This window comes from Bos mutus, chromosome 14 (assembly GCF_027580195.1).
Source record: "Bos mutus isolate GX-2022 chromosome 14, NWIPB_WYAK_1.1, whole genome shotgun sequence".
NCBI lineage: Eukaryota > Metazoa > Chordata > Mammalia > Artiodactyla > Bovidae > Bos > Bos mutus.
In genome coordinates this window covers 75,891,071-75,911,130 of record NC_091630.1, presented here as the reverse complement: position 1 = coordinate 75,911,130, position 20,060 = coordinate 75,891,071, and the positions used below count along the sequence as shown (strand labels likewise).

Genomic DNA, 20,060 nt, shown 5'->3' with positions numbered 1-20,060 from the left:
CCTGGAAAATCCCATGGACAGAGGAGTGTGGCAGGCTGCAGTCCATAGGGTCACAGAGTCAGACGTGACCAAGCGACTGAGCACACACCCACATGTGTGAGTTAGAAATAGTCTAGATGGTGTGTATATGTACATATAGAAACACGTATATATGATGTGGGTGGATGTATATGTGAAGATGTATGCATAAAAACATGGGTGTGTGTATAGCCATGCACACACCCCCCACCCATTTCACATTGCCCGCTCCGTCTGCCCAGAGGGCCTGGGAGCAATGCTACCCTAGTAATAAAGGACACGCCTTGTCACCAGATGGCACTTCTAAATAACATCCTGCACTGAAGAGCACAAGGATTCCTTGAAAAATGCTAACTCTGAGGCTGGGCAGAGGAAGCATAAAATGAGGCTAGAATATTGTGTCTCACCAACAAGTAAGAGAGTGACCAAAAAACCAACAGGGAGATGTTAAAAAGATGCCGCAGCCATCCCTCACTGGATACATTTGGGACAACTTTAAAATATCAAAAGAACTAATGATAACAAAGGATTAAAATTTATTAAGTACAGTTAAAATCTGCCAGTTCACAACCCGCATAAAGAAGGAAAGGAAGGAGGAATGTTCTTTTCTATGGTGGAAAACCAACTAACAAATGAAAAATAAACAATGAGATGAGAAAAATCGCTATTTGGTAACCATGCTGATAATAAACTGATGCAGGGAAGAACCATCAATAGATGCTAAAGCTCGTGTGGCAGATTAAGGAGTAAAAGGATGTTTACAGAGTCTTAGAGACGCTCCCAATAAGATACTTGATAATTACAAAAAATGGAATGGTAATTTCACATGCAGACACCTCGCAGAGGCCACCTCAACCAGATGACAAAGCAACATCACCAGCTCTGAGACAGACCGACACCCTCCTCCTAACAGGAGACGCTGAGGACCCAGCATCAGTTCTGTGGGATTCCTGGCAAGAGCCCACAGCCTCAATCGAATCACAAGGACACATCAGACAAACACAAACTGAGGGATATTCTGGAAAATAATTGGCTTGACTGTGTCAAAAAAGGTCAGTGTTGTGAACTACAGATCAATGTTAGCAGCAAATCAATGCTCAGCTTCTGACTCAGCTGCACTGTGTTTATAATAACGCTGGGATATATAAAATGCTAACATTGAGAAATCTGGGTAAAGGGTACCCATGACTATTCTTGCAAGCTTACCTGTAAATTTTCAATTATATAAAAATGAACTAACTGAAAAAAACTCGTTTTTAATTGAAAAGAATGCTCTGGGTTTAACTTTATTTAATTTTCATTTATTAAAATTTAAATAGCCACAGATGGAGTGGATATCTGTGGACAGCTCAGCTCTAGACCAGGGACCGACACATTTTGTTTTTGTCTTAAGGACAGGTCTGTACATATTTCAACCTTTGGGGCCACACTTTCTCTGTCGCAATGGTTGCTGTGGTGTGACATACCACAGATAGCCCTGATGGATGAGCTTGGCTGAGTGCCAGTAAAACTTTATTTCTAAAACATGGCCAGGAGGGACTTGTCCTGTGGGTCACAGGGTTTGCTGGCTGAGCGCTCACCCCAGGACACGCCAGACTGTCATTGCACCAGACTGTGATTGTAGCGCTTCTTTGGGATGACAGGCACTTGTCATAGAAGGATCTCCCAGTTTTCATGAGAGCACAAAGACCTCTAAAAAACAGAGAGGTTGCTTGATATTCTAAGAGGCGCACGTTTCTCCTGGAGGGAGAAAGCCCTCTTTATGGAATACCCAAGTTGCAAAGAGATCAAGAAACAGGGGCAATCTCTCCCACCTCCATCTTCTCCTCACAACCTGATGTAATCCACAGAAGAAACAGGAAAGAGCTTCTCACTGGTGTTAGTCATTACCTCAGTGGGCTGAGGGAGTGTCCATCTCCGCTCTTCAGACGACTGTCCCGGACACAAAGCTCAGAGTGTCTGCTCACCACAGCCCCTGGAGATGCTGATCACTTCTACTGGCATTTCCACATCAGAAAGGTTGAATTTGAAAACAGTACCAGCTGGAAGTGAAGACGATAGAAGCTTGTCAGCTTTGACGTTTCACTCACTGCCTTTTGAAGATGACTCAACATAATTAAAAGGCATTTACCCACTTCCGCATTCACCCAGCCAATGATTTATACATCAAATATTTTGTAAATAAACCCCTATTCTGTTCCATGCTCAGAGTCAAGTGCCAGAGACAGAAAGGTGACTAAAGTATTGTTCATACCCCTCCAGGAGCTCAGCCTGGTTGAGGAAACAAATAAACAAACTGGGGAAGTATGATACGAGGGTGTGCATGATATCTGGGGAAGAAATAGCCAACTCAGTCTGAAAGACAAATCTGAAGAGGAGATGGTATTTTTAGCTGCTCCTTGATCAGGGTACAAGCAAGATGCTGTTTGGCAAAAGAAAAGCCTCAGGGGAAAATGTCTTTCAGGACAAAGATAAAGAAATAGGTAAGATGTGAAGGTGAAAATTGTGAGACCAAAGTTAGGATAAACCAGGCTGAGGCTGGACAGGAAAGGCCTTTCGAAGACCTCGTCTGAGAACGGGAACAGAGACCCTCAGGTGAGTTCTTTCTGTGTGCCAAGCACTGCAGTGTGCAGACCATGGATTTTCTTAGCTGACACTCTCTTGAAATCCAAGGTGCCCAGATTGATTATTCCCACAACACGGATGGGCAGCTGAAGCTTGGAGAGCTGACATGAGTGGAGCTGCCCTGCATGACAAAAGCAGTAAGTGGCAGAGAGGAGGCTGTGACAGGACACACCCATCCTGTCTGCTTCCAAAGCCTTCATCTCAGCCACTGCGAGAGAGGATTTCAGTGAAGGTCCCCTATTACTCACATCACCTTGCAGCCTACCCTCTGTGGTGGGGCTTTGCCACCTCTCCCACCACAAAGTGAAAGCCGTTTCTCCACCCTTGGAGTCCGAACTTGGCCATGTGGCTTGCTTTTGAACAATAAGCTGATGATAACAAACTTGACACAAAGAAAGGCTTAAGAATGAGTAGACAGAGGACTTCCTCTGGCTTGCTGCTGGGAATCATTCTGCAGTCACAGGAGCACACCTGAGCTAGCCCCTCCAGGATGAAAACCAACCAACATGGGGAGAAGCTTCAGCCCCCCGAGCTGAGCCCCCAGGCTTGCAAGGGAGGCTACTACAGGCAGTTGAGCACCAGCCAAGTGGACTAGTCCAAAAGAAACACCTAGTCTACTTACCCACCGCATAAGGAAAAATAATAAATGTTTATTGTTGAAGGTGCTAAGGTTCGAGACTGTTTGTTACGCAGAGAGAGCTAGTTGATACAACCACCAAGTTATCCTCACTCTGCTGGCAGTGAGACCACATGCTTTTTGTGTCAGAAAGAAAAGTCAGCCTGTGCCGTCCATATCAGCCTGATTGTCAAGAGACGATGAGGGCCAGGGATAAGGCTGGGCTGTGGGCAAGACCAGGAGGAGAAGATTCAAGAACTATTTTACACATAAAATCAACAGGATTGAGTGATCAACTGACTCCAGATTTGTCTACAGGCATCTGGTGTTGATGATAAACAGACTCTATCTGGAGGTCCTGATGTAGGCAGGATGTTTATACAGAAGAAACACAGTGGCCAGAGCAGCTAGGGGAAGTTCCGGGAATGAAACTTTTTTCAGCCCCAGTTATCTGGAAAAATGAAGGGGGAGGAGGCTCACTGCCCCCAGACTCCAAATGGTGTCTACCACCTCCTCCAATGCCAGAGGGGTCCTTGTACACTGCAGCTCACACCTTCCTCCCTCCCATTACTGACTCACACCATCCTCACCCACACTCTACTCACCCTTCAGGTCTCAGTGTCAGTGTACTTCCCAGGGACATCTCTATGGACAGACAAAGCCAGGCACTGCCATGACACATTCCCAGAATTCCCTGCGCTCCTGCAGAGCATCGTTCACAGCCCCGTAATTCCAGGAGGCGAGAGTGAGGCAACTGTCCTAGACGCCACTCTACAAGCCACCACCCAGCTTCCCCCCGGGGGAAAGTCAATTACTATCTCCTGAGTCAGAGAATGAGCAAAGCAGTTCATGCACCACACTTCCAAGATGTTTGCTTTGACACCATGCTCTCCTTACCCTGAAATGGGTTAGGGAACCTTACAGGGACTCCATGGTTTCCTGTGCTGATCTCCCCTGGTTCACTCTTCCGTTTAACAAGAATTTACCAAGCGCAAGCCATCACTTCAGTTCTATCGGCCATTGTTCTCATGAGACTGAAGGCCTTAGGGGTGGTGGAAAGGACAGTATTTTACTGACTTTACCTAAAACTAGATTTCCCCACCCCCACTGGACACTGTATGGGTAAAGGGGGCACTCGGGGGTGGGGGCACTCAGTAATGACTATAGAATGAATGAGTAAGTGAGCATCACTACCCACAACAGCGAAGAGATGGAAGCAACCTAAGTGTCCATCAACAGATGAATGGACAAAGAAGATGTTTTATATATATATATATATATAACAGAATACTACTCAGCCCTAAAGATGTGAGATATATACATACATACATATACATACATATAAAACAGAATACTACTCAGCCCTAAAGAAAAGAATGAAATAAAGCCATATCAACATAGATGGACTTAGAGATTCTCATGCCAAGTGAAAGTAAGCCAGACAGAGATAAATATCACGTGGTATTAGTTATATGTGGAATCTTAAAAAAAATGAACTTATTTACAAAACAGAAATAGACTCACAAACATAGAAAACAAACTTATGTTTACCAAAGGGGAAAGGGGGGCAGATAAATTAGGAGTTTGAAATTAAAATATACACACTTCTGCATGTAAAATAGATAACCAACAAGGAGCTACTGTATAGCACAGGGAATGATACGTAATATCTTGGCAACTGCATTGGATTTCCAACCCCAACTAGCAAGCTTGCAACCATGGGGCCTTTAGAAACGGGATCTGTGCCCCACAAGCATCACCCACCTTCCAGAGCCTGGGGTTCTCAGCTGCTCTAACAGGACCCAAGGCACTGATCACACAGAAGAGAGGACCCCACTGCCTTACCTGCTGGGCCCAGGAGAAGCAGCCTCATCAGCTACTTTGACTCTCCCTGATTTCTGATTTTAACTGATCCTTTAAAATCTCTTCTTGTTTTGAATAATTGTATTTATGTATATTTTTGGCTTTGCTGAGTCTTCGTTGGTGCGCAGGTTTTTCTCTAGTCATGGTGAGCGGGGGCTACTCTCGAGTTGCAGTGCACAAGCTTCTCGGGGCAGTGGCTTCTCCCGTTGCAGAGCATGGGTTCTAGGGCTCACAGGCTTTAATTGTTGTGGCTCACGGGCTTAGTTGCTCTGTGGTATGTGGGATCTTCCCAGATCAGGGATTGAACCCGTGTCTCCTGCACTGGCAGGCGGATTCTTTACCACTGAGCTGCCAGGGAAGCCCTAAAAATCTCTTCTAACATCCCACATCACAACTTTCTTCCCTATGCCCTCCTGCCCTGCATCTTCTTCTATTCCTCCTACTTTCCCAAGGCTTCCACAATTGTTTCTAACTCAGTTCTTAAAAATGGTGAAATGTGTTCCTACACAGGGACTACATAGGAAAACGGATCAGATGTAATCCTCATTTTTGGAAAGGGAGCAGAAAAGCTCATGTGACTCTCCAAGGTACAAATGAAGAAACTGAGGCCTGGAGAGGTGGGCCCATGGATCACACAGCTGAAAACAGGGCTGTGGGAACATGGACCAGAGGCTTCTGATTCCAGGCTCAGGGCTTGCCCCCTCATTTCTCTCCATCCAACTGGCAGCAACCAGCTACCAACTGGGTCCTTAATGGTAAACTGCTGGGCTTAAACCAGGAGACCTGAGGCAAGAAACATGCCCACAAATTCCAGCCGGTGCACAGATTAGGACAAATTCCAGTCAAACGAATCAGCGAGTTCTCACTTCTCCTAATCTGGATTCATAAATCATTCCTTCTTTGCCCCTGTTAGTGCATCTACCACCTGAAATTCCTCTCTTCTGTGCAACAGAATGCAATAAATCTTATAAGAGAGCGTGTTCTCCAATTCTGTTTCTTCTTAGGATAGAGCAGGGAACAGGATATGAAACTCTCCATCACACCTGGAGTATAGCAGTTTGCTTAATAAAGCATAGCCTTTCTCCTCCAAGTCAAAAAAAAAAAAAGATCATCTGAATAATTATTAACACTGGGCCTAGGTGAAAAAAATACTGCTGTGCTTTTAAATTACAGGAATCTTTTCTCAGAGGCCCACGGTCATATCATGTTCCAAAACAGTGTGGCTGGCTAGCAAGGTATGCCAAGCAGAGGAGGCCAGCCACACAAAGTCTAGCTGTGTGAGTTTAGAAAAACAGCCTTTCTCTGAGTCATAGTTTACTTACTAGTAAAATGGAAACTCTACCTCCTTCAATGCCTTACAGGGCTGTGCTGCAAAGCAAGAGAATAAGAAACAACATGAAGTTGCTTTAATAAAAATTATAAGGTAAAACTAGCAGTAGTGATAGTAGCAGGTACCATTTTTAAATGTTTGTGAAGATTTTGCCAAACTAGGCCCTTTGTACTCAAAAGTTCAGTGGCTCCTCATAATGGTCCTGTGATGTGTGCAGTATTATTATCTGCAATCGCTGTGTAGATGAGTAAGCGGAGGCTTGCAGAGATGAAGTAACTTGCTCATGGTCATAGTAAAGAGTGGAGCCTGAATGATGAACTAATTCCTAGGTGGACTCCATTTAAGATCAGGACTAACACGGCTCCCTTCAATCAGCGCTTACTGAGCTTCTTCTGTGCTGTGCAAGCACTCTGCTCTGCCCTGATGGGGACGGCAGTACACTTGCAGGCTCTTCCAACTGTGGGGAAGGGGACTCGGGCAGACAGTAAGAACCACCTCACTCTGTACCCAGTGAGAGAGGGCACGGGTTAAGTGGGTGGTTTCTTAATCTCAATTCCTGACCAGCAGCATTCAGTGATCATGGAGGATGAGAAAAAGAACTGAAACTGGCTAGATCAGCTTGCTATGAGAACAGATGACACAGAAGAGCAAGGGTAAACGGTGAGATGCCCTAGAAAAGCCTGTGTAAGTGCTAGAATGTCGGGCAGGACTGAAAGTGGGGTGTGAAGGCAGAAATTCTGAGCGTGCAAACCACAGATGACAGGGCTAATAACGAGAGCGAAAGGAAGCTGAGTGCAGCAGCTTGGCCCTCTCCAGGGTTTCGCCGCACCTCCCCCATCTTGGTGTGTGGGCTGAAGAAGCCAGTCAGAACTCCGGCAAGAAGCAGGTATGTTCACCAGGCTGGGAAAGCTAGCGTGCACCCTCCCTCTCTGAAAGGGTTCCACATGCTGGAGTCCTGAGAAGGAGTGGATTTCTGAATCCAGGGCCTGACTGTTTAGTTCTGGCTGCTCTGCCAAGGGAGATATTATTATAACAACAGCTACCATGGAATGCATCCGGGCAACAAGGCCAGCACCACAGTCACATTCCACGTGTGTGATTTCATTCAACCTGCGAGGCCAGCCTCTTGAGGGTGGTAGTCTTATCCCCATTTCAAGGATGCAGAAACTGAGGCTCTGAAAGAGTAAGGTATCTGCCCACAGCCACACAGTTAGAAATCAGCAGAGATGTGATTCAAAGCCAGGGCCGTCTTGAGCCCCAGGCTTCCTCTTCACCCTCCAGCCTGGTTGGGCTCCAGAAGGGTGTCCTCCTACACCTCAAATCCCACAGGCCTGGGATGGGAGGGACAGCACGGTCCCCTGGGCTGTCCAGTTGCCATGCTCCCTGTGGTCATCCATGGCCCCCCAGTTACCTCTGCAACCAGACTGGAAATCTCCAAGTGGCTTTCACTTTCTAATTTCTCAGCATCTGAGTACAATGAGCTCTTGAACCCCAAAGAGATAGTCACCACTTCTCACACCGGAGCAACACAAACACTCCCACGTGGACTACCCAGGAGCTCCTCAGGCCTCTGCCTCCCACCCACTGCAAACCTCAGTTTGCTGGTTCACCTAAAACGTGGGTCTGCCTAAATCTCTTTCTGCTCGCAGGAAAAGATACCTTGATCACGGCTTGAAGAGGGCAGAGCGGTTGGGACCCACAAAGTGGGTGCCTTGAAGTTTTCCTCTTTCTCCTTCTACTGATCATATGGCTGGGGAGATGCCCTTGGCTCCAAATGTGGGTCCCACTCCACGGTCCCCCATGCCCTGGCTCTCCCATCTTCCAGCCTGAAGACCATCTTTCCTCTGGGCCTTTCCCCTACCCTCTCCTGCCTGATTTATCTTAACTCTCAGCCAGAAAGATGGGTGGTGGTGTCCCCAGAGTACTGGTGGGGAGACTGAGGCTCAGGCATGGTAGGCACTTGCCCCACACTCCACAGCTAACAAACAGTGGACCTGTTCTCTCCCCTAACCTCAGCCTTCACTGACCTCTCTGCCCTCCATGGTTTCCAGGGCAGGAGGTGCCCTCGTGGATGTTCTTGTTGGGTACCCTGATTTTGCCTGCAGAGGAGGGAGATGGGAGGCTGGGCAGCCTCCCCGGGGCCTGGTGGGCACTGTTTCGTGTCTGTCAGAACTGGGAGAAATCGTGACACAGGCACGTGTTTGTTTTCTAGGCAACCATGGCCAAATGAAGGAGGCTGAACTATGTACTTTGGGGCAAGACAGTGGATGAGGGGAAAGAAAGAAGGAAGAAAAAGAAAGAAGGGAGAGTGAGAGAGCGTCAGGGAAAAAAACCAGTGCTGACCGTGAAAACCTTGGGCTGGAGGACACGCTGGCATCACGCAGCGTCTGTCCTGTCCATAGCGAATGTGACCGAGTGCCACCAGTAAGTGTCCTAATTATAGTCCTTTGAAGTATCGTTTGGTGAAGGAGGGCCTTCATTCTTTTCAGCCTCTTATCTGATTCCCGGATTTCCCTGATAGCTCAGCTGGTAAAAAATCCGCCTGCAATGCCGGGACCCCAGTTCGATCCCTGGGTCAGGCAGATCTGCTGGAGAAGGGATAGGCTACCCACTCCAGTATTCTTGGGCTTCCCTGGTAGCTCAGCTGGTAAAGAATCTGCCTGCAATGCGGGAGACCTGGGTTCGATCCCAGGGTTGGGAAGATCCCCTGGAGAAAGGAAGGGCTACCTACTCCAGTATTCTAGCCTAGAGAATTTCATGGACTGTGTAGTCCATAGGGTTGCAAAGAGTCAGACATGACTGAGTGACTTTCACTCACTATCTGATTCTCAGAACAACTGAAGGGAAGTGGAAGGAAGCTGCTGTCACATGGGGGTGGACGGGACACGTGGGGGTGTGCTGGCAGGGGACCAGTTCCCACCTGGGGGGCCTGAGGTCAAGTGGCCCACTTCCATGAGCCTTGGTGTTCTCAACTGTCAAAATACTGAAAACAAGAAGGACCGAAAAGCCCTGTTTAGAAGGTTAAATGAGTGCAGAGTGTCCAGAAGTGGTATTTCCTGGGAACGGGACTTAGGGAGGAGAGAAGGGCAGAGAGATGCCAGAATTCACAAAAACCAACATGGACTTGCTCAGAGGGCCATCTCAGGGAGACTGGGGGTCAAGAGGGAGGTCTAGGAGACTGAGGAGAAAACACAGTGGGGATCACTAGAGGAGGAGGCCTGCCCGGTGGGGTTACCTAGGAGCCCTTGGCACCCCAGTCTGTGCCTGCTGCCGCGTCCTGTGCTCTGCACATTGGAAGCTCGTCTCCAGGACACCTTGAGCTGCCCAAGTCAGCCGTGACAGCCCTGAACTCAGGGTGGTTTCTCACTCTGGCTCCGCCTGCTAATGAGGAATCATATGGGTCAGGCCTCTACCTGAGCTATCTCAGTGGTGAAATACAGGGCAGGGAGCGTCTAAAATGTCATGTCCAGAGTCTCCAGAGGACCCTCTCTACTACTAGTGTCCAGGGGCCACACCATAGCTTCTTAAGCCCAAAGAACTTTCCCAGCCTTAAATTCAGACAGCTCCAGAGATGCCCCACCCCCACCTTACCACCTCCTTCAGGAAGTCCTCTGTGGATGGAAGCTCTGTGTGAGGAGGAGCTTTCTAATCCACAGAGGTGTCCAGAAATCAGAGGGCCATCACTGGCAACATTCAAGCAGAGGAGCATTAACCACTTGGTAGAGTCAAAGTGAGGAAACAATTCAGGGGAAGCTGAGCAAGGCATTGCTTAACTCGAAAGCTGATGATGATCGCAGCATGCACTCTGCGAGCACTTATAAAACAGGCACTCGGCAGGGTCCTGTTCTAAACACCTTCCAAGTATTAACTCATCTAGTACCTACCAGGTGGTAGGTGCTATTATTATCCACAGTTTTAGAGATGAGGTGCTGGAGGCACAGAGAGGTTATGAAACACACTGAAGGTCACACAGCAAGCCAGTGGCAGAGCCAGTACTTCCACTGAATGAATCAATGAATGACTCAGTTGATGAATAATTGAAGTCTGGAGTAGAGGAAGGTTGAACAAGGGCACTGCTGAGGATCTTTGCAAATGCTCAGATTTGACAATTCTTTCTGATTTCATGCTCTTTAAAGGTACAGCCTTTGTAACTTGTTATCATTTAATCAACTCAACGCACAACACAACTTATGTTCAGAGAAAAAGAGAAGCCCCTTCACTCCATTTCAGAGGCAGGTTTCCAAGGACACAGGAGTATTTCGATATTCCAGCCTGCCTTCAAGTCCATCACATCTTTTCTCCTTGTTTGGATGTTTGGCATTGTAGAGATGTTAGGGGAAACACACTTACTGAAAGCCCTCACCCTGGCCAGATGTCATAGTTACTGTTCGCGTGAGTTGTTTTATCACTGGAGGTTGTGGTAAGGAACATGGAACTAATAAGCCAGCACCAACAGGAAGAATTCGGGAAAGGTCAAAAGGAGACCCCACGTGTCCTTCCACCTCCCAGAAGCCTTCTTGCCAGCATCCATGCTGGCTGAGCTATGCGTGCACCAGGAAGGACTCTGAGTCAGTGATTGGCCAAAGACAACCCAGAAACTAACCGCATGACTATAAAACCCCAGACTGTGAGCCTCGTGTCAGAGCAGTTCTCCGGGGTTCCCGCGCCCTGCTGCCCTCCGCCCGGGCACCCTCTCCAATAAAGTTTCTTGCTGTGTGTGTCTCCTTGGCACCTGTGTCTCCTCAGACAATTCATTTCCAAGCGTTAGACAAGAGCCCACTCTCGGGCCCTGAAAGAGCCCCCGCTCCCGCTTTCTGCAGCGAAGACATCAGTTTAATTTCTATAATCCTATACGTCATGATGCATTTTTGCGTAGCTCAGTTTGTTCCCTGTCATAGATTACAGACAGAAAATAGAGGAGGCCCTTATGCTGGAACCGATTTTTCAAACCATTCTGAGAGGTGTGTTTTTCATTTGAAATTACCCTTAGGCGGTGGTGCACAGCCTTGCTATCTTCTAATCTCTCCTTTTCATTTTAATTTCCTTTCTTCCCCAAGAATATGCTTCCGAACAACCAGGAATACCCCCCACTAAGACATTCTTGTTGGTGGCAGCTAACGTTTCAAAGCAACAGTTTTGATTCATCAGACTCTCCATCAGGTGGGAGGATTAACGGTGTTTTCAAGGAAGAAGAACAGCCAACACTTTCTCCATTGTGAAGGTGTCATTAGTGTGAAGTAAGTCAGAAAAAGAAAAACGAACACCGTATGTGAATGCATCTATATGGAATCTAGGAAAATTTGCAGGGCAGGAATGGAGACGCAGACGTGGAGAAGGGACTTGTGTTCACAGCAAGGGGACAGAGACAGAGGGACAAGTGCAGAAAGTAGCTCAACATAGACACACTGTCACGTGTACAGTGGACAGCTGGGGAGAAGTTGCCAGACAGCACAGAGAGCCCAGCCTGGCACCCTGCGATGATCTAGAGGGGTAAGATGCAGGGAGGGGAGGGAGGCTCACAAGGGAGGGGATATATGTATGATTATGGTTGACTTGTGTTGTTGTACGGCAGAAACCAACACATTGTAAAAATTAAAAAAATAAATATATAACAAGGGGAAGCTTTTAGGGTCACAACAGCAACTTTTACAATTCATTTTTCTTGCAGCAGACTGCCCGAGAGACACCTGTCTAGGAACCTGGTTAGGTCTACATGCCTGGTGACAAACTTTATACCAAGCCTTCCCGCCCAGTCCTTCTTCAATCCCTGGGCACTGTGTGGGCTCTCGGAATTCAGTTTGTGTGGACAGCCAAAGGATGAGAGCTTGCAGTCAACAATGCTGGGGTCCACGCGGACGATCAGAGACTCCAACCAGACTGCGTGTGTGCTAAGTGACTTCGGTCGTGTCTGACTCTTCCCACCAGGCTCCGAAGTCCATGGGATTCTCCAGGGGATCTTCCTGACCCAGGGATCAAAGCCACATCTCTTCTGTGTCCTGCATCGGCAGACGGTTCTTTGCCACTAGCACCACCTGGGGAGCCCACTCATGCCATGTCACGTTCAGCCTCCAAGTCGTGTCTGACTCTTTGCGACCCCATGGACTGCAGCACGCCAGGCTTCCCTGTCCTTCACTGTCTCCCGGAGTTGGCTCAAATTCATGCCCATTGAGTTGGTGATGCCGTCCAACAATCTCATCCTCTGTTGTCCCCATCTCCTCCTGCCTTCAATCTTTCCCAGCATCGGGGTCTTTTCCAAAGAGTTGGTTCTTCACATCAGGAGGCCATTTAGGAGGCCACCCTCGAAAATGTGCAGGCAAGCTTCCCTGTTCCCAGACTCTCTGTAGGCATCTTCTCTCCAATCGCCTTTTTTCTAAACTCTGTTCCTGTTATTGTTCTATGACTTTGACTCTATGTACTTGTTAGCTGACTCTCTCTCCTGGGAGAAAATTATTTATGGGCAAAATAACCAAACAGTAGGGAAATTATCTAGCGACATGCCTGAGTTAGTGGTTGAGAGCTCCTTTCTGGAGGTTCCACTGTCATCTGCCTCCCTGAGCCTCACCAGCAGACCCCACTTCAACAACCCCTCCCTTAAGGCTTCCCTTGGGATGGCGCTCTCTGGCTTCCTGCTAATACTGAAGCTGGTTCTCAGCCTAGTCCGTTTCCGCTCTGGTGCATTCATACACTCTCTGCATGAACTGTGAGTGGCAGTTGTGGTTGTTATGTGGTGTTGTGTTACATAGTGCTGTGTCATATTGTGTTGTTGTGAAGATGAAGTTTTGTTCCCTAAGTTGACTGTAAGATCTAATAAGAATGCTGAGATCCAACTTATGGGATTTTCTGCCATTGTTCTCAGACTTAGCCGAGCAGATAGAGGGAGCAGGCGTTGAGGTGAAGACAGCAAAGGCCAGGATGCAGGGAGGTGGCACCACCAAGGCTGGAGGTCATTTCCACGAACCTGGTCACCTGACTGACCTTCAGCTTCCTCATCTGTACAGTTCAAGGTGGAAAGAGTGAAGGTGGGGGTTCCAGAGGGTGAGCAGAGGAAAATGTGCGATGGGGATTCCAGGTGGCTGGATGTGTGGGCTTATTCTTGGCCTAGGAGTCACCTACTTCCCACGAGGGTAGCTCCAGGCACACGGAAGATGTGGGTGAGAGCAAGACTGTGTGACCTTGAGTAAGTCACTACATCCATAAAATGAGGAGGACACGTGTCAGAGTGGAGCACACAGAGGGGACAGACTGAGGTCCACACAAGGTCGGAGCTGCAGATGTTGGCGTGCAGCGGTGGGCATTTCAGAGAAGGTTTGCTTTCAGAGCACTGGGAGTTCTCTGAGCTAGACCAGGGGTGGGGAGAGAGAATGCAGCTCTTCATGATTTGGCCAAATTCAGGGGATTTATTTTGGGCTCCAGTCTGGTCTTCCAAGGAAAAAGGTTTTTTTTTTTTTTTTTTTTTTTTCCCATTTTCTTTTCTTTCTACTGAGCCTTTTATTTCTGAAAAGGTAAATGCCCAATTAGAAGGATTTTCATCTTTCATGCAGAGTTGTTTTAGGCTTTTTGAACATGAAACGATCTTTTGGAGTCATTCCACCCTCTCAGAGAAGTAGCCAGGTTTGCTTTGGTTGTGTTTTTCGGTTGGGTTTTTCTCAAGAGCCCTCTGCTAAGTAAATATGCATGAAGGGAATTTTTAGCCACTCCGGTCTGTTGGTTCCATGTGGATTCAAATGGATGTATATTTAATGCAGCACAATCTATTACAATATCGATATTGGTTTGATTTTTTTTAAGGTATCTAGTGAAATTTGGAGAATGTATTTTCTTTGTACCCAAACAGGGACTTTCCAAAAGTCATTTGCAACTTCTTCTTTTTTTCTGCCACATAATTTAGAGCTAACATTTTCCTCTGAACTCTGAATGACTATAAATAATTTTTAGTTTGTACTTTATAATCTTGTATGGGTTCCAGAATCAGGCCTAGTTAGATAGCTTTTATGTATCTTAGAGGAGAAAAAATATATATGTATACATACACACAGAAGCAGATGAAATGGTCCAAACATCCTCAGGTATTTTTGGAAGGGAAAAAAATCTTTAATATAAGATTATTCAAATAGTATTCCTTGAATATTGAATAAGTTAAAAGGACCATGATGGCACACAACCCACTTCTATACCAACAGGTCTGGATCTAGACCTTTTCAGGAACAAAAGGTAGCATTTGTTGAGAGACTCTCATTTATCTTTCACATCCCAGGTGGCACAGAGGTAAGAAATCTACCTGCCAAGTAGGAGACACGGGAGACTCAGGTTCAGTCCCTGGGCTGGAAAGAGCCCCTGGAGGAGGAAATGGCAACCCACTCCAGTATTCCTGCCTGGGAAATCCTATGGACAGGGAGCCTGGCGGGCTGCAGAGTCGGACATGACTTAGCAACTGAACAACAGTAACTGTGCATTCAAGAAAATGCCTTTGCTCTCCAGCAGCCTGACTTACGCCTAAAAGAATTCCCCAAGGTGCTCATGGGTTGTCTCCTCAATGACTCTTTCCATGGGTCCCCCAAGGCAGAAGAATCCTTTCTTCTCTGTCAAAACCCTGCCTCAGCCCATGCACATTTCCACTCTAGTGCAAACCACACTGGAGGGTAACCCTTCACGTCCGCACATAGGGGATAAGATCAACCACGTGTCCAGCACCTTGCATGGTGTCAGGGACACAATAAGTTCCTAATAAATGTTGGTTCAACTGAAATAAAAAAATCCAACAACAAAACTTAAAGAAATAAGAAAACCCCATTTCTAATACCAAGCAGGACCCTGTGCGGCTCTTGGGCATAAAAGATCGACTTCGCCATGAGAGTGTACTCCTCAAGGCTCCAGGAGGGAGAGCAGGAGGCGCACTGTTGGCAAGGGGTGGGCGAGGCTTGTCTGTGATGCCAGGGAGGCCTGGAGGGTACTGAGGATGAAGCTGGAGGCAAAAGCAAATGGCGGGGGGTGGGGTGGAGGTGCTGCCTTCACAAGGAAAAGGCTCAAAGGGCCCCAAGGTGATGTCAGCAGAGCTCCGAGTCTCTCATTTCCCACAGTGAAACTGAGACCCTGAGCCTGAAACTGTCTAGGTGCCAAGTGGTCAAGCCATTGTTCACTGGCCGAGGCCAGAACACAGGCTCTTGCTGGGGTCCGAGGCTGGGCTCCCGGAACCAAATTAGTGTGGGGCGGGGGCACCCAGATCCTCTGCTAGGCCAGGGCAGGGGTGAGGTGGGGGCTGGTGCGGCAGGATCCAGAGGGTTCCACAACTGGACAAAGTGCATGGAAGCCTTACCCTAGAATAATTCTTGGTGACCAGGCCAGCTCTTTCACCCGCCCATGATGGGTGTGTGCAGACATGCACAGAGGACTAACTGGGAAGCCGTGCAAGGTTTTAAGTGGATTTTATTTTTTGCTTTCTTGGCTGTTTTTCATGGTGTGGGAGGGGACTTCAGGGGAGGGTTAAGGTTTAGATCCTATAAGGCAAAGCCTGTTCAGATACAAATCCTCTGAGTCAGCAACAGACTCAGGCAAGGTTAACTGACCAGAAGATTAAGAGGCCCCTATGGGGCCTCTATGGGGCTCCCACAGGGCTGCAGACAGCTGGCCTCCAGCTGATGCTCCTGGGGTTGGCAGTGGAGAGAGGAGACAGACACCCACCTGCACAAAACCCTCCCCACCAGGCCCGCAGATAGACCCAGCCCACCAACACTGGCACACTGAGAGCTCCAGACAGACAGTACTAGGACTTCAGGACCTTAGGTCTGATGAGCCCGGCCTGTGCCTCCAAGTGGAAACAGTCCTGAGGTGAGCAGGAGGCCACTGCTGATAAGAGCCTGGAGGAGCAGAATGTGCACCCCTTAGAGAAATTCCTCTGCCCAACACTTTCTGTTTTTTTTTTTTTTTTTTTTTAACTCTAAGCCCAGTGTTCCAGGGGGGTGCTGGTGGTCCCGCCACCAACAGAGGAGGGAAGTCAAGGCAAGACTCTGCCGGCACCCAGGCCCTAGCCTTGCCAGGGAGGCAGACCTGGGGAGGCAGGCCTGGAGAGCAAATGCAGGCCTTGCAAAACTCAGGACAGCATATTTCCACCCACGTGGAATTCTTCAAAGCAGGGGACGGCTCCCCCCCCTACTTATTCTGTTATTTATTCCACAAAATAAATTTTTCATAGGATGAAATTCCTTTCGTGCCGACTTGAGGTCAAGGCATATGAATATATATGTGTGTAAACATACGTATGTATATATACTTATACACACACATTCACACAATTCATATAATACGTAGTCTAACATATTTGGAAGGTAATAGCCATGACCCCATTTTACCCTCACTTGGCACAACATCGGGACATGTTAACGTGGGGGATTCGGGTTGGTCTCTTCAGCTACCCGCAGGATTGCAGAAAAAGGCCAGGCCATGTTTGGGGGCAGTAACGGAAGGTGTTAGAAGGTGCAGGGAGCGACCCCTGGCACCCAGTCTCCAGAGCCCCTTCCCATCCCTGTAGCCAAGCGGCAGTTTCCATAGTGGTCGGCAGGGGGCAGTGCACTTTGCCTTTTCTGAACCTGAGGAACGCAGTCGCTCAGCTCCCCAGGGACAAAAAAAAAAACAAACCTGATGGCTGCGCCCGCATCTTCTTAGAATAGCCCATCTTTGAGCCCAGAGCGCAGTAGGTGCGCAAAATACGTCTAGAAGTCAAAAGCTCTGGACAGGGCAGATGGATGCGAATTCAATAATAGTAAACGTGGGGAGAAAGAGGGAAGAGACACCGTGGCCTCCGCCAGCGCCTTCCCAGGAAGGGACCTTTTCACACCTTTCGCACCTACTGTGTGCCAGACGCGACAGCTGGACCACCCAGTCCCCAGCGGACCTCATTTTCCGAGCTGGAGAGTACCGCTCGCCCAAAACACACAGCCGCAGAGCGGGAGTGGGTGCTCACTGTCTCCCCGGGGAATCATCTCGGCGCAAATCCACGTGGCGTGGGACCCGGGAAGGGGATGGGCTGGGAGAGGCGAGGGGTTCCCGGAGGTGGGCACGTGAAAGCCAGGCGGATGCCCGATGCGGGACCGCAGCCAGGAGGTCACTGCCCTCAGGGTCAAGGCTGTCTCCCTCTGTGGGACACGCAGAGCCCGCGAGACGCAGTGACCCGCCCAGCCCCCAGCCACGCGCACACTTGCGAGCGGACTCTCGTCTGCTCGTCAAGAGCCCTCACCGAGCCCCACGCTCTGTAGGCTCTATCCGCGACCCTCACGTACGAGGGAGGTGGGACTCGGGTCTCTGGCGGACTAGGGGAGCCCAAAAGATCCCAACACCTTTCCCTGGAGACCAGGCCACGGGATAGAGCGTAGGCGCCCTGGGGCATAACTGTGCCCAGCTAGGGAGCAGCCTCAGTGCCCATCTCAAGTTCAGCCGCGCTGCCTCCCGCAAGGTCAAGCTCAAACACACTCTCGCTTAGTGAAAGAAGGAGCTCAAAGTTGCGCCACCGTCCCGATTTCGAACCAGGCTGTGCCCCCATCTGGGCGCTCTGCCCCAAAGGCACTGCTGCCCGCTCCCGCGCCCGCCCAAGGAGCCGCCCCTGCCCTGCGCAGGTCACACACCCCAGACGCAGATAAGTTGCTAACTTTTGTCGGATTATTTCGCGGCAGCTGCGGCGCCTAACGGGATCCCGGGCAGACTCAAGAGTTTCGAGTTGCAACGGGCACCACCCCAGTCAAACTCCCCTTCGCCCACCCCAGTCCCTCCCTGCCCAACCCGCCACGTCCAGTTGGCCTGCCCTGGGTGCCAACCTCTCCACCGTATCCGGAGCAACGCGGGCCTGCGGTGTCCCCGGGGGCGATGGCCACCTCCCGAATCCGCGCCTGCTCGCAGCGGATTTGGACGCTCGACTGCGATCACTGGGCGGCCTCCGCGCGCCCCCGCACCCCGGTTTCCGCTCTAAAAGGTCGCGCGGCCCCGTCTCCTCGTGGGGTCTTAGCCCACAGGCAACCCCGCGGGCCATTTCGCTTTCGGCGGCCCCGATCGGCGAGATGCCAGCTCCGCGCGCCGAGTGCAGTGTCACTGGGGCCACCCCGGGGACCGCTGCCCCAGACCCGGCGTAGGCTCTCTAGAGATCCCAGCAGCTCTTTTTGAAATGGCTGTATACCCTTGAGCCCGACCCTCCGCTCCGACCTCCTCGCTCTTCCAAAGACCCCGGCGACGCCGCTGCTAAGGAGGGGGGCTCCCTGCGTGTGCCCTCCTCCCTCCCGGCGCCGGGGTCTTCAGTCCACTTCCACGCCCCTGTCACACACTCCCAGATCCTTCCCCACCGCCTCTGTCCCCAGGTCCGGACCATCACCCCCTCCACTCGGAGAACACACACGAAACTGCCCGAGCCCCAAGTTGGGTGGATGTAGCCCCCCGCGCACCCCTAGCTCCCCGCGCTCACTCACCGCGGCCGGAGACACGCGGAAGTTTCCGGGGCTCTGGGGCTGGGGGTGGGTACGGGACGAGGCGATCCGGAGGAGAATAAAAACGGGGGTGTCCCGAACACTCGGCCCGTTCCCGGCTCACATTGCCCCTGCCTCCTCTCTCTCCGCCTCCTCTTCCTCCTCGTCCTCCTCTTCCTCCTCGCTCTGGTCTTTGTCTTTGCAAAGTGTCGAAACTGTCTGGCATAGTGGAGCTCCGCCGGCGGAGGCTGGAGCCGGGGGAGCGGAGAGGCGGGGTGAGCAGGGGGGCGGTCTCGGGAACACCTTCCTCCGGGTGGAATGGGAGGGGGAGGCGGGCGGGCTGGCCGGGGAGGGGCCGGGGCCAGGAGCCGAGAGCCGGGGAGCGCCGGAGCCGAGCGGGTGCCTCTCTCGCGCGCCGCCCTCCGCTTCCTCCGCCCAGCTCCCGCCCCTCGCGGCCCCGCGCTCCCCGGGCGGCAGTCCCCCCTCCCACCCGGCCTCGGCTCAGCTTTCCCCGGGCTCCGGGCTGCCGGCGAGCCGAACCGAGAGAGCCGAGCCACGTGGACTGCAGCCGGCTCTGCGGAGGCCCGGCGGGGGAGACGCTGGAGGCGGCGCGGGGACAGGATCGTCGCCCCGAGCGGGGCTCTGCGGGGACGGTCGCCGCCGGCGGGCTGGCAAGACTGGGGAGGCGCGGCCTGGGGGTGGCCCGCGGGCTCACACCCGCGGAGGAGGCGGCGGCGCACCGAAGAGCCCGCGTGGGTGCGCGGTAGTGGGAAGGGGCCGATCCCCCTGCCGGCGGTGGGGCCAAGCCACCTACTTCCTCTAAGGGCGCGCGAGTCGCTGCGGGACTGAGAGCTGGGGTGGCGGGAGCGGGGCTGGGCGGCTGGTGAGGCCCCGGGGCGGGCGCCCAGATGAGAGCCCGGAGGGGCCACCGCGGCCCGGCCCCCCGCCCTGGCCCTGCCGCCCGCCGCTGCTTCTTCCCTCCCACCCGCCGGGGCTGCGACGTGATCCAGAGCAGGGCGAGCTCTCTCGCCAGCCTGACTGCCAGGACCAGGCCCCCTTTTGGGGTCAGCTTTGCGGATTTGGGCCCTTTCTTCTTTATAGGGAAGTGAGGCGGTGCTGGCGTCTTGCTCTGTAGCAGAATGCCAGTTCTACAGGCTAAGTGCTG

The 20,060-nt window shown here is 50.9% G+C and overlaps 1 protein-coding gene across 3 annotated transcripts in view; it reads right to left on the bottom strand.

Annotated features, from left to right (window-relative positions):
• The window catches only part of ST3GAL1 (ST3 beta-galactoside alpha-2,3-sialyltransferase 1), an 88,428-nt gene extending 69,247 nt beyond the window's left edge, over positions 1 to 19,181 (bottom strand). For 2 of the 3 annotated variants that reach the window (XM_070382752.1, XM_070382751.1), the window contains exons 1-2: positions 18,899 to 19,181; positions 1,909 to 2,060 (exon numbers count right to left, since the gene is read on the bottom strand). The gene's annotated coding sequence lies outside the window, so the exon portion shown is untranslated. The remainder of the gene's footprint in view (positions 1 to 1,908; positions 2,061 to 18,898) is intronic. The other variant, XM_005900743.3, reaches the window with a different exon arrangement.
• Positions 19,182 to 20,060: the final 879 nt, after the last annotated feature.